Source organism: Myodes glareolus, chromosome 23 (assembly GCF_982192425.1).
Source record: "Myodes glareolus chromosome 23, mMyoGla1.1, whole genome shotgun sequence".
NCBI lineage: Eukaryota > Metazoa > Chordata > Mammalia > Rodentia > Cricetidae > Myodes > Myodes glareolus.
This window is the reverse complement of record NC_142048.1, coordinates 61786101-61804805: the sequence shown is the minus strand read 5'-3', so window position 1 is coordinate 61804805 and position 18705 is coordinate 61786101.

The window sequence follows — 18705 nt, the reverse complement described above, 5'->3', positions numbered from 1 at the left end:
TTGATTGTGAACCACAGATGTGAGGGAATTATGTCCTCTGCAAGAGCAACATACACTCTTAACCACTGAATCATCTCTCGGGTCCCAACTTAGTATAACTATTATCTTCTACCCTTCAGCTGCCATCTCAAATACCTTTGGATTTGGTAATACTTCAATCTTTGGATATGGGTAATGCGCATAGTGGAAGTTGTAAGATAAGTAAATAGATTGTTAATAATTTTGATCAAAAACAATACTTTTGGAACAGTGAAATAGCTCTGCAGTGCTGGTACTCACAGTCAAGCCTAAAGACATCCGTTTAATCCTGAGAATGCACATGATGGAAGAAAAAAAAAACTAGCCTCTTAAGCTGTTATGTAACATTTATATTTGCACTGTAGCACAGAAATAGCCACAAACACATATATGCACACACACAAAAAAAACACACACAAACACACAAAAAACTGAACAATTATAATAATGATAGTAGTAACTTTTCATTTTATCATTTTACAGAAACTGAATAACCATCTTGATTTCTATAACCTTGTTAATTTGAACAGTACTTCTACAAGAATTTTATCCAGTGGTTTTGAAAATTTTTGCTGGAACGACCTGCCTTTAAAACTGGCAAGACAGCTTTTGTACTGCATGCTAATGTAGGAGGCTATGATCAGATTCACAGAGGCCCCTAAGTAACTAACAGAAGCAGAAATCAAGGGATGCAGAGGGAAACATTGTGTTCTGTTCCCTCATCCACCAACAGTAGGAAAATATCCAAGGAGAGGGATGGTTTTGTCTGTAAGGTGTATATTCAATTTTCTGCATGAACTCATATTTAAATCTCATTGAAATCATGTTGTAGGAAGTGTATAAATTTAATAGGTGAAAAACTGAAATCAGAGAAAATTAATGCCTAAATATCTGTTCAATATCTCCCAGGGGTATATTTAAAATGCAATTGAATATAAAGCATATTTTTATTTATACTTCAAATAACTGAGCTATAAAATAACATGGGAAAATATTAGAACAGAAGAAAATAAAATTCATCATTGATCGGATTTTTTTGTAATACTTTAAATTCAATCATACCATTTCAACTGGTATTTAATACATCCCTGAGTAGTAAATGTGAAAATTTATTATCATGTCATTTCCCCCTAAATTCTGTGTGAGTAGGGAAGACTGTATTACAGTACATATATTATGCAAAGTTATGATAAAATTAATCATGTAGTCACTTGGATGTATGTCGTTCTATGAATATTCATTTTAGAATAGTATTACAATGCAAGGATTTGGGCTTCCAGTAGGAATATACTACTTGTTTATTTCTCAGCATGAAAATATTGTTAGAATTTGCTTAAAGTTCATTATTCCCCCTTGGAATTGCTGTTTTATTAGCATGCTACTGTTTCCAAGTACCCAGATGGATAATGAATACACAGCCCAAGCAGTCATTGAGAGCTACATGAAAACTGAAAAAAGAGAAGAATTACAACTTGAAGGCTCTTTTTGAACAACTGCTGATTTATTTACAAAACTAAAGAAATCTAGCCTCGACACTTGGTATCAGAAATGTAATATTACTCCACAATTATGAAGCCTATTGAGAACTCTATTAATTATTGCTTAATCTAATAGAGAAAAGACAAAATGTGACCTATTTATAAAAAAAAGTTGGCGAGTTACCAAATGTAGAACAGAGATGATGGTACACTTTGACAAAGTTAGCACTGGGTTCTGAATACTGGCTCATTAATGTCCAAAAGCTTTTAAATTAACTTAGGATAAGTCTTATAGAATAAACTATTAAACGTCCCTCAAGAATTTTCTTCACAAAGTCTTGTCCATCCAACAGTCATTGCCTCAAAACAAAAGTTTGCAAGCAAATAGTAGAAGATAGCTTACACTTCAGGTTGGGTGCTGACCGTCCTCTAACAGGCTTCTACAGCCTTGCATTCCTCTCTCTGCCCAGCCATATCCCTTCCTGTCTTCACCTCCCTAGTGTTGGGATTAAAGACTCCCAAGAACTGGGATAAAGGGTGTGAGCACCCACTGCCCCTTGCTCTGTTTCTCTTTGAAATTAGATAAATCTAGTGATAGCCCAGAGTGGCCTTGAATTCACAGAGTTCCAATGTCCTCTGCCTCCCTCCTGAAAGTTGGGATTAAAGGTGTGTAGGACCACTGTCTGGCCTGATTGCGACTAGTAATTCTCTCCACATTCTTATCCTCAGGCAAGTTTTATTTATTATTCCACAAACAGAATATCACCACGAGTGCCTATGAATAAATGGTCTGCCTGCCTTCAACTTCCCTGTTAATACACCCTGTATGGGAAGTGAATTTTAACAATTTTGACCAGAAAACATTGAATTCTTTAAGAAGTCTGTGATTTGTGGTGAATGGGCTGGTGCAGGGTCATCAATTTGAGAGACCAGTCCCATTGCCACAGCAAACATAAAGGCAGTAACTAAAGAAGTCTGAGACTGTCTTTGGAAGTCAGTTATGTCTGCCTCTTTAGTGATTTATTTTGTTTCTTTTCTATTTTTTAAAGTTAAAATATAATTACATAATTTTCAAGTTTCTTTTTTCTACATCCAAACTTTTCTATGTATCACGCCTTATTGTTCTCTTTCACATTCATAGTCTCTGGGCATCTTTTTCTTCAATTATTGCTCTCTTTATCACCTCTAAAAACATAAGTACAACATGCTCTGCCTACATAATATAAGGGCTGACCATTTGGTTATTAGCTAACAAATTGGGAAATTAGTTCACTTGGGAAAGTCTGTTTCTCCATGTTACCACATTCCTTAGTTGACTGCCATTCTTTGTCTAGAGTTGATAGCCCCATAAATGTTTCCTTCCATGTTAACATGTTTGTCTTTGTCTAGATCTTGTTTAGGAAGCAATGTTTATATGCCTTTATAGATATAACTTCCCTGACAATTCTAGAAGACATAATTTCAAAGCAAACTACTCATTCCTCTGACTTTTGCAATCTTTTTATTCTCCCTGCTTTCTCCAAGGTTTTTGCCTTATCTATTGCTATTGCAATGGCCTTTCTATTTTCTCATCAAATCTTAGAAATAGGGACATTGGATTCCCCTTGAAAACAGCATTCAGTATTTATTTTCTTAATTGCAAAACATGAAACACTGCTTTGTTTAATGATTATAATATATGTTTAGCTAGCCTACTTATATGCAGCATCCATTTGACTATGAGTGTTATTAGATGGTAGAGGATGCTCACCTCATAGGAGAAGGAAAAGGACACAAGCTACACATAGATTTTTATGTGGTTGATTATCATCAGGCTTTTTGTGATAGACCTTTACATGACTGTATAATTATCATTCTCTAGGGACTCAGGGCTTGGATGGTTTTGTGATACAGCCAAAGGGCTGCTCAGATGATAAAGTATTTGCAGTCCAAGCTTGAGGATCCAAGTTGAATCCCCAGAACATAGGTCAAAAGTAGACAGGAAGGCAGAGACAGGCAGATCTCTAGCTTTCTGAAAGCCATTCTATTATTATTCAAAATACCTGATGACAGTGAAAGACCCTGAATTTAAAAGTAATGTTGGTGGGTCCTGAGGAGCAATACCTGAGGCTGAAGTATAGTCTCTAAATGTAAGTAGCCACACAAATGCATGTTTATCTAAACACATATAAACATACAGGAAGGAATATACAGATGAAACACAAGCATGTCAATATATAAAAAAATTCTTAAGTTTTAATAAATATTTTCTTTACTTTCATCCAAATAAATATATTTTCTATATTAACTGCAATAGACACCTCAATAAATATTTTAATGACTCTAGATTAGCCCATGATATGTGGAAAATAATGACTTAATATCAAGACCCTTTACCTTAGAATCTAAATATAGTTCCACACCAGAAATGATAGACCAGAATATGCCTTTGTCTTTATGCACTCCGTTGCTAAGGGTTCTTAAACTTTTAATTCTTGAATGTGCAAACTTGTTGTGAGAAGAAGTGATTTCAATTAATGTATACATGTTTATCTAACAGACCTCAGATATGTAGGCATGCAACTCTAGGAATAAGCTAGATGATTAGTTCAGGAGGAACAAAGAAAAAAGGAAGAGGCAGGGAGGGGGAGAGTGGGAAGGTGGAAGAGAGGGAGAAAGAAAGGGATGGTAAAAGGACAGAAAAAGAGAAATAATCTAAGCACAATCTAGATAATAAATTAATCACCTTTTCTGTTTGGGGCAAAAAAAAATTTTGTTTGGGAGACTTTTGATGAAAAGAGAAGGTTGTCCACCGTCTCCATATCGATTCAATATAGTTCTTGAGGTCCTAGCTAGAGCAATAAGACAAATAGGAAAAGAAGAAGTCAAACTCTCACTGCTGATGATATGATAGTTTATATAAGCAATCTTAAAAATTCTACCAAGGAACAACTCATAAACACTTTCAGTAATATAGTGGGATACAACATTAACTAAAAAAAAATCATTAACACTCCTGTACACAGATAATAAAAGTGCTAGGAAAGAAATCAGAGAAACAACACCCTCCACAATAGTCACAAATAGCATAAAATATCTCGGAGTAACTCTAACCAAACAAGTGGAAGACTTGTATGGCAAGAACTTTAAATCTTGAAGAATGAAACTGAAGAAGACACCAGAAAATGGAAAGATATCCCATGCTCTTGGGTAGACAGAATTCACATAGTAAAAATGGCAATCTTACTGAAAGCAAACTACAGATTCATTTCAATGCCCATCAAAATCCCAGCAACATTTTTCACAGACCTCGATGGTATGGGAGAATTGTCTGTGTTCTGTCAATCATGTTTTAAATAAACACTGATTGGCCAGGCAGGAGGTATAGGTGGGAAAAACAGACAGGAAGTGAAAATGATGCAAAGAGAGCAGGAGAATTCTGGGGAGGAGGAAGTTGATTCCTCCCACTCCTGTCCAGACCACCAAAGCAGCAGGATGTGAGCTCCCCCACTGAAAAAGGTACTGAGCTACATGACTAACATAGATCAGAAAAATGGGTTAATCAAGATGTGAGAGTTAGCCAGTAAGAAGCCTGACCTAATGGGCCAATCAGCTTTATAACTTATAGAGATCTCAGTGTGATTTTTTTCTCTGGGACTAAACAGCTGGGGGGCCGGGCAGGACAGAAACATAAGTAAGCAGGCCCGGCCTTTTCATGTTACACCTCGAAAGAACAGTATTCAACTTTATATGGAAAAGCAAAAAACCCAGGATAGCCAAAACAATCTTGTACAATAAAAGTACTTCGGAAGACTTCACAATCCCTGACTTTAAACTCTACTGCAGAGTTACAGTACTGAAAACAGCCTGGTATTGGCATAAGAACAGACAGGAGAACCAATGGAACCGAATAGAAGACCTGGATATTAATCCACATACCTTCAAACACCTGATTTTTGACAAATGTAGAAGGCCGCAACCACACTCTCCTCCATAGATGGCGCTGCACCGCCAGGTGAGCTAGAAAGCTCACACGTGTTGGTATTTTTCCACTACTCCCAAGGTATCACCTGGGACTGGGAGCAGTTGACCAATCCAAGAATGACACGTCCAAAGCTAGGACTGTTTCCTATATAAGGGATGGGTTCCATCTTATCGGGGTCTCCGCCATGTGGCTTATGCTCTAGCTCCCAAGAGACATAAAGCTTTTCTGCAGAAGGATCCTGTGTCCCGCGTGGTTCTTGTAGGCGAGACGGAAGCGCGGGACAGACAAAGAATCAAAAAATATCAAATTGAAAAAAGAAAGCATATTTAACACATGGTGCTGGCATAACTGGATATCAACATGCAGAAGAATGAAAATAGATCCATATCTATCACCATGTACAAAACTCAAGTCCAAATGAATCAAAGACCTTAACATAAAGCCATACCAAACCTTATTCAAGAGAAAGTGGAAAGTACACTTAAATGCATTGGCTCAGAAGACCACTTCTTACATATAATCCCAGAAGCACAGACTCTGAGAGAAACAATTAATAAATTGAACCTCCAAAACTGTCAACAAGACAAAACAACAACCTACAGAATGGAAAAAGATCTTCACTAACTCCACTTCAGACAGAGGTCTGATCTCCAAAATATACAAAGAATTCAAGAAATTGGTCATCAAAAGAACATAAAAAAGAATTGAGTACAGACCTAAACAGAGAACTCTCAACAGAGGAATCTAAAATGGCAGAAAGATACTTAAAGAAATGTTCAACATCCTTAGTCATCAGAGAAACACAAATCATAACAACTCTGTGATTCCATCTTAGACCTGTCAGAATGGCCAAGATCAAAACACTGATGACAACTTTTGCTGGAGAGGTTGTGGGGTAAAGAGAACACTTCTTCATTGCTCATGGGAATGTAAGCTGGTACAGACCCTTTGGATGTCAGTCTGGTAATTTCTCTGAAAATTAGGAAACAACCTTCTTCAAGACCCAGTAATACCACTTTTGTATATATCCAAAGGGTGCTCAATCGTGCCACAAGGACATGTGCTCAACTATGTTCATAGCAGCATTGTTTGTCATAGCCAGAACCTGGAAACAACCTAAATGCCCCTTGACTGAAGAATGGATAAGGAAAATGTGGTACATTTACACAAAGGTGTATACACAGCAAAAAAAAAAAAAAAAAAAAAAAAAAAAAAAAAGACATCTTGAATTTTGCAGGAAAATGTAGGGAGCTAAAAAACAGTATTTTGAGTGAAGTAACTCAGACAAAGAAAGATAATTATCACATGTTCACTCATAAGTGGTTTATAAACATAAAGCAATGAATACCAGCCTATAAATCACAATCCCAGAACTTAGACAACAATGAGGACACTAAAAGAGACTTACATAGATCTAATCTACATGGGAAGTAGAAAGTAGAAAAAGACAAGTTCTTCTGAGTAAATTGGGAGCATGCGGACATTGTGGGGAGATTTTAAGGGAGAAGGGGAGAGGCAGGGAGGGGAGCAGAGCTCAATAAAAAAGGAAAAAAATTACAATTTCTTGCACTTTTACGCTAAGAAATATAATCTATAATTCTTAATTAATTCTGAGATAAGGATATTAAGGACTAGATTCCCACTTATCAGTAAGTTTTAAGAAATATATATATATATGCATGTAATAATATTTATATATACACATAACAATGCCTAAATATTTATGTACATCTCTATGTATCTTAAAGCAATTAGTTTAAAAAGGGACATGAATTTGGAAGAGATCTACGAGCGGTGCTTGAGATAGTCGAGGGGATAAAAGGGAAAGAAGAATTGATACAATTTTTATATTCTCAAAAAACAAAAGAAATAATAAATCCTTTAAAATAATTCATACCATGTCTCTTTGATTTGTAAGGGCAATGAGAGTCTGTGCAAAGTTATTTCCTGTTGTTATTTTCTTTTGTAAAAAAAAAAACCTATTTTGCTGTTTTTAAACTCCTGTCCTGCTGCTATGTTAGCAGTTTGGCTATAAATACAGTCTTTTTATTTTAAAGACCAACCTAGAAATTTGATATTGTATTTATTTGAGGGTGAATATAAAAAATTATGTGTTTATCAAGGTATATGCTAACCCTGTCAATGTACACTAAATTGTGCTTCTCTTTTTTGGTGAAAAGAGTTGTGCTTTGAAAAAAATGTCCTTTTTGTAGCTCTTCAGTGATCTTGGGAACTAAGGACTTTTGAAGTTAATCATATAGAATTAGAGTTATTTATTTAATTGGTTCCAGTCTGCTGCAGTGTTTAACAAGCTTGAATAAATGGGCTAATCTTTCAAAATTAGTCAATTAGTCTGGTTATTTTTAAAACGTGTATCTGTTATAATCAGAGGTTTCCTAAGCTTTGTGTGACCAGCATTTTTATACCAGCAGCACATGTTAGTAGTCTTTTGGCTATTTGCCCTGTTAACTATGTTTTGGCTATAGGAATTTATGAATTCTCCCAGACTTCATGAAAATTAAGACTTCTAGATTATTAAGAGAACTCTGAACAAAATAATCTCTTCTTACTGTCTAAAAAGGAAACTCAGTTCATATCATATATATTTTTCTGTTACTCAGTTTCTATCATATATATTTTTCTGTTACTGCAGAAAAATGTAAAAGAGTGTAATGACAGCTTCAGATAGTAGTAGTAGTTGTCACTGATGAGGGCTAATTTTAGCTATATGCCTATGGATTCAAGAGAAACTGCTTTAAGTGGAGGATTTTCTATTTATTTTTTTTACTAATAATGTTACATTTTAACCTATTATATTTATTTTATAACTTAAATAAATATGAATGATTCTTCACAGTTAAAGATTTAGTTTTTGTATCACAAAAACACTATGAAATTAACAAATAAAAATAATAGATAGACTCACACCTTGGGTCAGAAGTGATAATCTAATAAGCGTTTCAGTAATGCCGAAAGACTCCAAGTATGTACCCAATGACTTGTGACCTCAGAACTGGCCTGTCAGCTTTTCCTCCATCTGCTGACTTCCTTTGACCTTCTCTCCACAGCACTGGCTCCTGCTCATTCTTTGTCAACTTTTACCTCACTTTTTTGAGTCTTCAGAAATTTACAACTCTGCCTTTCTTTCTCATTCTTCTCATGGATAAACTGTTTACAAAATATGCTTTACTTAATGCTACTGGGTTCTGATGAGGCTTCAGATGAAGATGTCTCCTCATTTTGATTCCGTGACAGATATAGTACAATGAAATAAGTGGACTTTTTTTTTTCTGCTAAATTGACTGCATTAATTCTCCCAGATAAAAACCACACATCTGCTCCTGGACTCCTTCCAGCAGAGTGCCTTGCAAGATGAAATGTGTTCACATTTAAACAAATATTCAAACCTCTGATAATTCTAATGTGATTGAGTTCAATGAGGGCAAATTTAAATAACAAATGTTTGCCTAATAACCTTGTTAGAACAAAAATAATTCAGAGGATTTGACTCTGTTTAAGTTGACTTAATGAATAAATAAATAAATATTATGTAATTAAAAAAGAAACTACATACTGAATCCTCAGGGTTTTGTCGGGGTTTGTTATTGTTGTTCGTTTTCCTTTTTTTTTTGTTAAAGTGGGGTTTCATGTATCCAAAGCTGAGAGTTTAAGCTTACCATGTATGTGATGATGGCCTTGAACTTTATTCTCTTTGATCCATATTTGATTGGTTACATTGACACCTATGATTGTAAGGATGTACCATCATGCTGGATTTGTGCAAAGCTGATTATTAAAACCAGGATTTCCTGCGTTTGTGGCAAACAATCCGTCAACCGAGTCATATCCCCAGCCCATAACCTTCATTGTTTACATCACTTTCTTGTTGCATAGATAAAATTCTATAGTTTTCTCTGGAGTACTATGAACGTTGTGGCATACTTTATATAATACATCAATAACTTGAACATATCATAATTTCTACAGGAATTACTGAATGGCTTTGGAATTAAACACATATATTGTAATAACAAATTAATTCTTGAAATTCCTTTCTGTATTTATTTTCCCAGTGAGTTATTACTGATTTGGGGACATTGAAATTGCTATAATTATGAAGTCTCTTTAAGAGTCATGTGTTTTACTATGACTAGAGAAAAGTTGCATTAATGTATCTGAACCCTGACACAGATATCCCTTTGGGCAGTATGTTCAGCAAATAAATCTGCTGTTTTATGGAATGTTTTCTTCATTCATTCTAAACACAGTTTTAGCAGAAATAGGCTCCTTAAAACAATAAAATAAACAATATATCCTGTTTTTTTTTACAGCAACAATATAAGTTGTAGAGTGAGTCTTAAACAAACACTTGATAGACTTTATAGTGTTTTATCTTAAATATTTAGAACGACATCAACTCAGAATAAACTATCTCTTATGGTTAGAATACTTGCTTATGACAGTAAATATTCATTCTCGCCTGACTTTTCTAAAATGTTGTTTCCAGGAGAACACAGTGCCATGCTGCTTCACTTCAATCTTGGCCAGAATCATCCTGTTCTCAGAGTGTCCTCTTGAAAGATATTTGAGGAAAATAACAGTCTAAACAATAGTTTACTGTACTATCAAAATCATTCTATAAATGTATTGCAATTTTCCCCCACACTCCTGCTTTTGGACATCCCTGCAGAGTCAGAGAATCATCATCACTACCATTGCCATCATTATCATCATCATCATCATCATCATGATAAACATCACCATCATCATTACCATCATCACCATCATCACCATCACCACCATCATTACCACCAACATCACTGTCAGCAACACCACCACCATCACCACCAATACCATTATAACCATCATCACTAGCACAATCACCATCTCTAGTACCATCACAGTCATCACCAACATTATCATCATCAACACCACCACCATTGCCACCATCATCACCATCAACACCATCATAACCATCATCATTAGCACAATCAACATCTCCACTACCATCATAGTCATCACCAACATTATCATCATTATCATCATCATCATCATCATCATCCTCATCATCATCATCACCAGCACCATCACTAGCACCACCACAATACCACCATCATCATTACCATAATCACTGGTGTAACATGAGGGCCGGCTTGTTGGGGTTTCTGTCCCGCCCAGTACCCCAACAAGCCAGCAAGTCCCAAGGAAAATCACACGGAGTCTACATTAGGTTATAAACTGATTGGCCCATTAGGTCAGGCTTCTTGTTAACTCTTATAACATATATTACCCCATTATCCTTATCTATGTTAGCCACATGGGCTCAGTACCTTTCTCAGTGTGACAGCTTACATGTTGCCTCTTCGGTGGTCTGCGCAGGAGTGGCTGAGAGAGAGCTTCTGCTTCCAGAATACTCCCAGTCTCTTTGCTCCACCCCTACTTCCTGTCTGGCTTTCCTGCCTATACTGCCTGCCTGGCCAATCAGCGTTTTATTAAAATATGATTGACAGAATACAGATAATTCTCCCGCACCATTTCCCTCTTTTTTTTTTAAACAAAGGAAACTACCCATAATCCATTTGTTGGGAATGTGGGTGTAGTATTTCAGGCTACTTCCTGCTGGTTGGGGGCGCTGATAGTCTTAAGGGGACCTAAAGAAAATTTAGAGTTATAATCAAGTCATGACTGGAGTATCCTGTGAGTCTCGATCATCTCAGGCAGCAGTCTTGGATCAGTTCTGGATGTAGACCTCTGTCATCTGGGCCATCTGTTCCTATCGGAGATTTTTCAGGTGGCCTCCCTTGGTCAAAGGTGATTATTCTTAACTCTGAATAAATCCAGAGTCTCTCGTTTTCTGTGGAAACAAAAGCAAAACCTCTTCTCCAAAGTAACATACCTTTTGACTTCAGTTTTGAAGCCAAGGTATTTTCAAAATTCCTATCTTGGGTTAGTTCAGCAGCATTTATAAACAAAAGTCTTTTAGCAGTTGTTGCTCCTTCCTCAGCAATCAAACAATTTAAAGAGAGCATAAAAGCATACAGTATGAAGATTCTCTTTGTATTTTCCATCTTTATTTTAACGTCTATTTCTTTATTTTTACTTTTATCTTTTGGCTTTTTGAGACAGGTTCTCTGTATATATCTTTGTCCTGGAATAACTCTGTAGACCAGGCTGTCCTTGAACTCACAGAGATCCTTCTGTCTCTGCTTCCCCAGTGCTAGGATTAAAGGTGTGTGCTACCACACCTTGAACTCAGAGATCTTTCTGTCTCTTCCTCCCAGGCAATGGGATTAAAGGTGTGTGCTACCACACCTTGAAGTCACAGAGGTCAACTACCTCTGCCCCTTAAAGTCTCAGAGGTCAATGTGCCTCTGCCTCCCAGGCATTGGGATTAAAGGTGTGTACTACCACACCCAACTACTCTCTTTCTTTCCTTTTAACTTTAAGAATTTTAACTTTTAGCCTGCATATACACACTGTAAACCATTTAGAGGTTTTCTTCCTCTTTGAATCTCTCTTTACTGTATGTTTTTCTTTTTCTGACCATATGAGTCTTTAATTTACTAAGCAATATGGAGAGCTGTGGCTTTGACGGCTAGATCCAGCTCATTCCTTAGCTTTCCAGACTCATAGCTGAGATACCAGCCACAGCTGTGTTCACTGCCACAACTCTGTCGTGTTTCAAGGTCCTTGCTAGCAAGCAAGCTGCATCATTCTGCTCACGGACCACACTCAGTCGGACTGCCTGCCTGCAAGAGTCAGAGTTTGTCCTGGCAGGACAGCCCAGAAAGCCGGCATTTTAAAACAGCACAGCTTTTTTCCTGCTACGACTGAAAACTGAAAAGCATGCGTTCAGCTTTTCACCAACAGCATTTAAGTGTTTCGTGGCAGGACCTCTTAATGAGCTGCAAGGTTTTGCAGCTAAGGCTGAGTCAGGAAGCATCTAAGAGCATTTGCTTGCCTCTAGCAAGCAGAGCAGACCCCAGAAATTGCTGCTACCAAGAAAACATGCTTTATTCTTTCCCAAGCTTTCTCAAGCTTTCTGTGGATTCAGTTAGCCACGTCTGGGCGCCATATGTAACATGAGGGCCGGCTTGTTGGGGTTTCTGTCCCGCCCAGTACCCCAACAAGCCAGCAAGTCCCAAGGAAAATCACACGGAGTCTACATTAGGTTATAAACTGATTGGCCCATTAGGTCAGGCTTCTTGTTAACTCTTATAACATATATTACCCCATTATCCTTATCTATGTTAGCCACATGGGCTCAGTACCTTTCTCAGTGTGACAGCTTACATGTTGCCTCTTCGGTGGTCTGCGCAGGAGTGGCTGAGAGAGAGCTTCTGCTTCCAGAATACTCCCAGTCTTTTTGCTCCACCCCTACTTCCTGTCTGGCTTTCCTGCCTATACTGCCTGCCTGGCCAATCAGCGTTTTATTAAAATATGTTTGACAGAATACAGATAATTCTCCCGCACCACACTGGCATCATCCCTGTCATTAACAGCATATTTGCCACCATCATTATCACCATACATCATAACCATCACTCTATGCTCACTGCCATTGCCGACATCAAGACCACAGACACACTCCACGAGGCTTAAATTTGGCTTATTCCAACATTTAGAAACTTTTATAAACTTATCCTAGTGAGAACTGCAATCTCAAGTTGCCAGATTGTGACAGTTTTAGGCATGCAAGACGAAGATCTTAGGTAACCACTGCTGCTGTTGTCTTTCCTAGTAGTAAACAGTTACTGTCTCGCTGTGTCCTCATTTCGTGCCAGTATGTGGAGATGGATAAAGGAAATTTCAATATTTTTTATTGTCACAAAAACAAAATATAATGAAATTGGAACTCTCTCCATGTAATCTCAACCTTAATTGCCTCTCAAAGACCTTAGCCATAAACACTATCATGTAAAGAAATAATTCTCTAGATGTGAAATCAAAAGAGTTATTTAGTTCAAAGCACTAAAATGATACATATCCAGAAGTTAGTATTTTTAGTTGATTTGAGAAAAGTTAACCAGAATTTAAGAATGAGCATTGTGACCAAATTTTCTATTGGTCACAATATTAATATTTGTGCTGTTTCTAAAAATAATGCAGAATTAAATATTAATTTCAAATAAATATATATATATATAATTTCAATGTGAAAATTTAATTATAAATATGAAAAAATAATTAAATCAAATACAATTTACTGGGTGATAATATAATAATGATAGAGCATTGCCATCACTAGTGTTGATTATAAAGACATTATGCTAAATTTTTTGAAAGATGGATGGAGAAGCACATTATTATTGATATTTTAAAATGTAGGGTTTATTCAATGAAGCTAAAATTAATGAACATTTGTAGTATAAAAAACATTTTAAAATATATATTGAAAGATACTTTTGTTAGTACTTTGGAGTGTTCAGTTAGCCTTGAAACACACATTATACAAAAGCATTCAGACAGAGGCAAATATTTTAACACTCATTTGTGTAATAAAATGTTGCTTATTTTCATCACCTAGTGAAATCTCTCTCTAATTTAGGTTTAGTCTAAGGTACAGTGTCACATGTGTCAACAAACTTTAACATTTATTTTGTTATGTTGCTTCCTTAAAGTTAATTTTATGAAAAATACATAAATTATTTATTTTCTAGGCTTTTTATTATTAAATGCTTTAATTTATATATTAAAAACTATGACAATAAAAAAACCAAATCTAAGAATAATAGGGATTGAAGAAGGAGAAGAACTTCAGGTCAAAGACCCAGAAAATATATTCAACAAATTATAGAGGAAAACTTTCCCAATCTAAAGAACGATATTCCTATGAAGGTTCAAGAAGCATACAGAACACCGAATAGACTGGATCAAAAAAAAAACAAAACATCTCCTCACCATATAAAAATCAAAACAAAAAACATACAGATTAAAGAAAGAATATTAAGAGCTGCAAAGGAAAAAGGTCAAATAACTTATTAAGGTAAACCTATTAGGCTTACACCAGACTTCTCTATGGAAACTATGAAAGCCAGAAGATCCTGGATAGAGGTACTGCAGAAACTAAGAGATCATGGATGCAAACCCAGACTACTATATCCAGCCAAGCTATCGTTCACTATCAACGGAGAAAACAAAATATTCCAGGATAAAAATAAATTTAAACAATTCGTAGCCACAAATCCAGCCTTACAGAAAGTAATAGAAGGAAAATCGCAACTCATAACAGGAACAATTCATCAGGAGGAAGTCTCAATCCTGAATATCTATGCCCCTAATATAAAAGCACCCACTTATGTAAAAGAAAAACTTTTAGAACTCAAGGCAGTCATCAAACCACACACACTAATAGTAGGAGACTTCAACACACCTCTCTTACCAATGGACAGGTCAATCAAACAGAAACTCAACAGAGAAATAAGAGAATTACTAGAGGTAATGAATCAAATGGACTTAACAGACATCTATAGAACATTCCACCCAAATAGGAAAGAATATACCTTCTTCTCTGCAGCTCATGGAAACTTCTCGAAAATTGACCACATACTCGGTAACAAAGCAAACTTCCACAGATACAAAAAAATATTAGTAACCACCTGTGTCTTGTCGGATCACCACGGAATAAAGTTAGAATTCAATAACAATTTGAACACCAGAAAGCCTACAAACGCATGGAAGTTGAACAGTCAACTACTGAATCATCCCTGAGTCAAGGAAGAAATAAAGAAAGAAATTAAAGTCTTCCTTGAATTTAATGAAAATAAAGACACAACATACTCAAACCTATGGGACACAATGAAAGCAGTGCTAAGAGGAAAGTTCATAGCATTAAGTGCCCAATTAAAGAAAACGGAGAAAGCACATATTGGAGACTTAACAGCACACCTGAAAGCTCTGGAAAAAAAAGAAGCAGACTCTCCCAGGAGGAATAGAAGACTGGAAATAAACTGAGGTCTGAAATCAACAAAATAGAAACACAGAAAACAATCCAAAAAATCAACGAAACAAAAAGTTGGTTCTTGGAGAAAATCAACAAGATTGACAAACCCCTCTCCAAACTAATCAAACGGCAGAGAGAGAACACTCAAATTAATAAGATCAGAAATGAAAAGGGGGACATAACAACAGACATAGAGGAAATTCAGAGAATCATTAGATCTTACTACGAGAGTTTTTATGCCACAAAGTTGGAAAATGTACAAGAAATGGATTAGTTTTTAGATAAATACCATTTACCAAAGTTAAATCAAGACCAGGTGAACAATCTAAATAGACCTGTTAGTCGCGAAGAATTAGAAGCTGTCATCAAAAACCTTCCGACCAAAAAAAGCCCAGGGCCAGATGGTTTCAATGCAGAATTCTACCAGAACTTCCAGGAAGAGCTGATACCTATACTCCTTATGGTATTTCACAATATAGAAACAGAAGAGTCATTGCCAAACTCTTTTTATGAAGCTACAGTTACCCTGATACCAAAACCACATAAAGACACAACCAAGAAAGAGAATTACAGGCCAATCTCACTCATGAACATTGACGCAAAAATTCTCAACAAAATCCTGGCAAACCGATTCAAAGAACACATTAGAAAAATTATCCATTATGATCAAGCAGGCTTCATTCCAGAGATGCAGGGCTGGTTCAACATACGCAAATCTATCAATGTAATCCATCATATAAATAAACTGAAAGAAAAAAAAGCATATGATCATCTCATTAGATGCTGAAAAAGCATTTGACAAAATCCAACATCCCTTTATGATAAAGGTGTTGAAGAGATTGGGGATAAAAGGATCATACCTAAATATAATAAAAAACTATTTACAGCAAGCCGACAGCTAACATCAAACTGAACAGAGAGAAACTCAAAGCCATTCCATTAAAATCAGGAACAAGATAAGGCTGTCCACTCTCCCCTTACCTCTTCAATATAGTGCTAGAAGTTCTAGCAATAGCAATACGACAACATAAGGGGATCAAGGTGATTCGAATTGGAAAGGAAGAAGTTAAACTCTCATTATTTGCAGACGATATGATAGTATACATGAGCGACCCCAAAAACTCTACCAAAGAACTCCTATAGCGGATAAACACCTTTAGTAACGTGGCAGGATACAAGATCAACTTCAAAAAAATCAGTTGCCCTCCCATACACAAAGGATAAAGAAGCAGGGAGGGAAATCAGAGAAACTTCACCTTTCACGATAGCCACAAATAGCATAAAATATCTTGGGATAACTCTGACCAAGGAAGTGAAAGACCTATTTGACATGAACTTTAAGTCGTTGAAGAAAGAAATTGAGGAGGATACCAGAAAATGGAAAGATCTCCCTTGCTCTTGGATTGGGAGGATCAACATAGTAAAAATGGCAATTCTACCAAGAGCAATCTATAGATTCAATGCAATCCCCATCAAAATCCCATCAAACTTCTTCACAGACCTTGAGAGAATAATAATTAATTTTATATGGAAAAACAAAAAACCCAGGATAGCCAAAACAATCTTATACAATAAAGGAACTTCTGGAGGCATTACCATCCCTGACTTCAAACTCTATTACACAGCTACAGTATTGAAGACAGCTTGGTACTGGCGTAAGAACAGAGAAGTCGACCTATGGAATCGAATAGAAGACCCAGGTATTAACCCACAAACCTATGAACACTTGATTTTCGACAAGGGGGCTAAAGGTATGCAATAGAAGAAGGAAAGCATCTTTAACAAATGGTGCTGGCATAACTGGATGTCAACCTGTAGAAGAATGAAAGTAGATCCATATCTATCACCACGCACAAAACTCAAGTCCAAATGGATTAAAGACATCAACATTAATCTGACCACTTTGAACCAGATAGAAGAGAAAGTGAGAAGTAGTCTACAAGACATAGGCACAGGAGACCACTTCCTAGGTAGAACCCCAGTAGCACAGACAATAAGAGAATCAATGAATAAATGGGACCTCTTGAAACTGAGAAGCTTCTGTAAAGCAAAGGACACCGTCAGTAAGACAAAAAGGCTACCTTCTGACTGGGAGAAGATCTTCATCAACCCCTCATCAGATAAAGGCCTGATCTCCAAAATATACAAAGAACTCAAGAAACTAGACACTAAAACTCTAATTAACCCAATTAAAACATGGGGTGCTGATCTGAACAGCGAATTCTCAACAGAAGAACTTCGAATGGCCAAAAGACACTTAAGGTCATGCTCAACATCCTTAGCGATCAGGGAAATGCAAATCAAAACAACTATGAGATACCATTTTACATCGGTCAGATTAGCTAACGTCAAAAACACCAATGATAGCCTATGCTGAAGAGGATGTGGAGAGAGGGGAACTCTCATCCATTGTTGGTGGGAATGCAAACTTGTGCAGCCACTGTGGAAATCAGTGTGGCGGTTTCTCAGGAAACTGGGAGTCAACCTCCCTCAAGACCCAGCAATTCCACTCTTGGGAATATACCCAAGAGATGCCCTATCATACCACAAAAGCATTTGTTCAACTATGTTCATAGCAGCACTATTTGTAATAGCCAGAACCTGGAAACAACCTAGGTGCCCCTCAATAGAAGAATGGTTAAAGAAAGTGTGGAACATATATACATTAGAGTTTTACTCAGCGGTAAAAATCAATGACATCTTGAATTTTGCGTGCAAATGAATGGACATAGAAAACGCTTTACTGAGTGAGGTAAGCCAGACCCAAAAGAGGAATATGGTACGTATTCACTCATAAGTGGATTCTAGACATAATTAAAGGTCTTTGAGCCTATTACTCGTGATCCTACAGAAGCTAAATGAGAAGGTGAACCTGAAGAAAATCATGTAGTTATCCTCCTGGAGATTGGAAATAGAAAAGAGTGCCAGGTAACCTCTGGTGCATGGGGAGGGAGGGGTGGGAGGGTTGTTGGAAGGGGAGAGGGTTAGAGAGAAGGGAGTAGGGGAGGAATGGGGAAAGCTCAGGGGGACTGGGATGGGGGGAGGGAGGAAGGATGGATATGGGATCAGGGAAGAATATATCTCAACTAAGGGAGTCATTTTAGCGTTTACAAGAGACTTGATTATAAATGGGATCCCAGGTCCAAGGAGAGATCCCCAGATTGTTCTCTGGACAGAGGAGAAGGTGCCTGAACCGGCCTTGGCCCATAACTATACTGATGAATATTTTGCTTATCACCATAGAACCTTCATCTGGCGGTGGATGGAGATAGAGACAGAGACCCACATTAGAACACTGGACT